This window comes from Odocoileus virginianus, chromosome 20 (genome assembly GCF_023699985.2).
Source record: "Odocoileus virginianus isolate 20LAN1187 ecotype Illinois chromosome 20, Ovbor_1.2, whole genome shotgun sequence".
In the NCBI taxonomy this organism is placed as follows: Eukaryota; Metazoa; Chordata; class Mammalia; order Artiodactyla; family Cervidae; genus Odocoileus; species Odocoileus virginianus.
The window spans coordinates 4,961,453-4,964,907 of record NC_069693.1 but is presented as its reverse complement, the minus strand read 5'-3'; positions in this window follow the sequence as shown (position 1 = coordinate 4,964,907).

Sequence of the window (3,455 nt, the reverse complement as noted above, 5' to 3'; positions counted from 1 at the left end):
GAGTTCAAATGCCACAACCATAGATCCTGAGTGTGGTGACTCAGACCCAGCACAGCACGCCCCCCCCCCCCCCCCCAAAAGACAGTAAGTAGCCCCCATGGACCAGCGGCCTGGACATTACCCTTTTCCCCATTATTTTCAAGCTAAGTTATATCATCCCCCTGCAGAAGAAAACAGGGCCCTGCAAGTGGCAAACATTTTCTGCCAGACTGGTGGGATATGGGGTTGGGGGAGGACCAGTGGGCTTGAAGCAGATTAAAATCCATTTAGACCTTCGCTGTCCAAACAGCAGCAATCATCAGCATCTATTGGGTGCTTAAAATGTGGCCAGTGTGTGGTTAAAGAACTGGCTTTCACTGTTTAGTTAATTTCAGCGAGTTTCAGCATAAATGCCAACTCTTGGTTCAATTATTGGGAAAATTCTAAGTTCCTATGGAACCAGCCAGGTACCTGAACCCATCTTTTCAACTCTTCACATTTTACAGGCTCTAAAGTAAAGACCTAGAATTCCAAATGAAAATTTAGCATTCTAATGGAGATGCTGCTGTAGGTGTGAAATAGTCACCCGATTTTCAATTTTCTGAAATTTACTGCATTTATTTTTGTTTGTGCTGGGTCTTCGTTGCTGCATGAGAGATTGTTCTACAAGGGTATTAGCGGTGCCTGGGCCTCTCACTGGGGGTGGCTTCTCTTGTTGCATAGCAACAGTAGCTACTAGAAAATTTTAAAGTACTTAGGCAGTTGCTGCTATATTTTGATTGGACACTGCTGGTATGGAGGGAATAGGAACCAAAGATTAACAACACAAAAAAGCTTAAGCACTATGTAAACTGGTGTGACGGGATGTGAGATGGATGTGAGAGTTGAATCATAAAGAAAGCTGAGTGCTGAAGAATTGATGCTTTCAATTTGTGGTGCTGGAGAAGACTCTTGAGGGTCCGTTGGACTGCAAGGAGATCAAACCAGTCAATCCGAAAGGAAATCAACCCTTGAGTATTCATTGGAAGGACTGATGCTGAAGCTGAAGCTTCAATACTTTGGCCACCTGATTCAAAGAAAGAACTCACTGGAAAAGACCCTGATGCTGGGAAAGATTGAAGTCAGGAGGAGAAGGGGGCAACAGAAGGTGATATGGTTGGATGGCATCACCGACTCAATGGACATGAGTTTGAGCAAACTCTGGGAGATAGTGAAGGACAGGGAATCCTGGCATGCTACAGTCCATGGGTTTGCAGAGGCGGACACGACTGAGCGGCTGAACGACAAAGTGAGTTTCTTTTTTTTCCCCGGCCGTTCTTGGCGCCTACGAGTTTCAGTGATCTAAAAAAAAAACCTCTGGAAATGGCAGATCTTTTGTCTGGGCTGATCCACAAATAGCCTTCAACTGTAGGAGAGATCTCTCTAAGGCATATACCTGATCCAAAAGACTTCTGATCACACTCAGAATAGAAATTAGAAACCTTACCAGGACGCAAAGCCCCAACCACACTCTATGCGCCTTTGTTCTAGGTTTTCCACAAACGTTAACTCAATGTCCTCACTATCCTATGAACTAGTAAGTGTTATCACCCCCACTTTACAGATGACAAAAAAATTAGGCACAGAGAAGCAGAGTCACATGCAGTTGACCAAACAGGGAAGATCCCCTGGAGTAGGACATCTGTTGGACGTGGGTTTGAAGATGGGCTTCCCAGGTAAAGAACCCGCCTGCCAATGCAGGAGACGTAAAAGACGCAGGTTCGATCCCTGGGTCGGTTCTATCCCTGGGTCGCGAAGATCCCCTGAAGGAAGGCATGGCAACGCACTCCGGCATTCTTCCCCGGACAATCCCACAGACAGAGGAGCTTGGGGCGGGGGGAGGGCGGTGCTACAGTCCGTGGGGTCACAAAGAATCGGACACATTTGCGGCGACGGAGCACAGGTCTGCAGGCAAGCTGGTAACCTTCAGAGCTGGAATTTTTGACATCGCGCCTCTCTGTGCCCAACGACTGTGCAACACTGCCCCCTTGTGGATCCGGAGACACATGGAGAGAGTTCCGAGGTTGGGAGGGGGTTAGGGACAAAGGCGGTACCCCAGGGTCTCTTGGGTCTGTCGCCCTGGGCCCTGGCACCCAGCTCTGGACCCAGACGTGGGAACAGAGGAGGCAGGTGCAACCCCGGCTTCTGACGGGAGCAGGGACCGCCACGTGAGCTTTGTCCCTGGTGAGCTCCGAGCCTTGCGCTCTGTGAGCTTGGGTCTTGATCCTGACCTTGGGTGTATCAGGAACTAAATAGAAGAGCTCAGAAATCTGACCTTTGGAGTCAGATTTGCTCCAGCAAGAGCTTGGGTGAGCCGCGGAGTGTTTCTGTTCTTAGAGGTCAGCCACTGTTATCTCCAATTATTGCTACTAATGCAGTAAGTCCAAGAGGACTCTGTTTGTTTATTTACTCTATCTCTATTTATTTATTTTTTTGGCCACACGGTGTAGCTTGTGGGAGCTTAGTTCCCAGACCAGGGATCAAACCCAGGCCCTCAGCAGTCAAAGTGCTGAGTCCTAACCACTGGACCTCCAGGGAATTCCCATCTCTGTTTATTTTTGAATCATGGTGACCCTGGGTGTCTTCCAGAACCATGTCCTCTGTGCACCCAGCTACCCAGAAATGATCATGCTAAAATAATGTGGATAAGAAATCCCTTCCATGCATTGAGTGGGTTTCCCTCATAGCTCAGTCGGTAAGGAATCTGCCTGCAATGCAGGAGACCCGGGTTTGATTCCTGGGTTGGGAAGATCTCCTGGAGAAGGAAATGGCAACCCACTCCAGTATTCTTGCCTGGAAAATCCTATGGACAGAGGAGCCTGGCGGGCTGCAGTCCATGGGGGTCACAAGAGTTGGACGCGACTCAGTGATTAAACCACCATGCACTGGGTGGTTCTAGTCATTGTTTAGCTTGTGTTATTGTTCTTAATCTCAGGCGATAAAGTTATGAGCCTGTCTTTTTACAAAAGCAGAGATAGGTTCAGAAATGTGACTTCCCCCACTATAAAAGGAAATCAGTTTTTCTCAGAAAACTCCTCGCTGGCTATATTTGTTAGGGTGGCAGGGGAGTTGAAAACAAAGTCCTTCTTTGTTTTTACATACTTGGGAGAACATGTTAACACTAATGGTTAACATACGCTGAGTGCATGCTCTGTGAAACTGTTTCAACAGCTTCACTTGCATTAACTTGCTAATATGCCCATTAACTTTAAGAAGTCGCTACTATTGTCTGTCTCCACTCTACAAGGGAGAAACCCAGGCGAAGAGAGATTAGAGTCACCTTGCGAGGCTATCACAGTAAGAAATAGCTGGGTATGAACCCAGGGAAAGTTGCATGAGAATCTGTGTGTGTGTGTAACGTCATTCCCACTTCGCTTTTCAAAGGTAGAAGTAGATTTATTTAAATAAAAATAGATTTATTTATCTCTGTGGCTGGG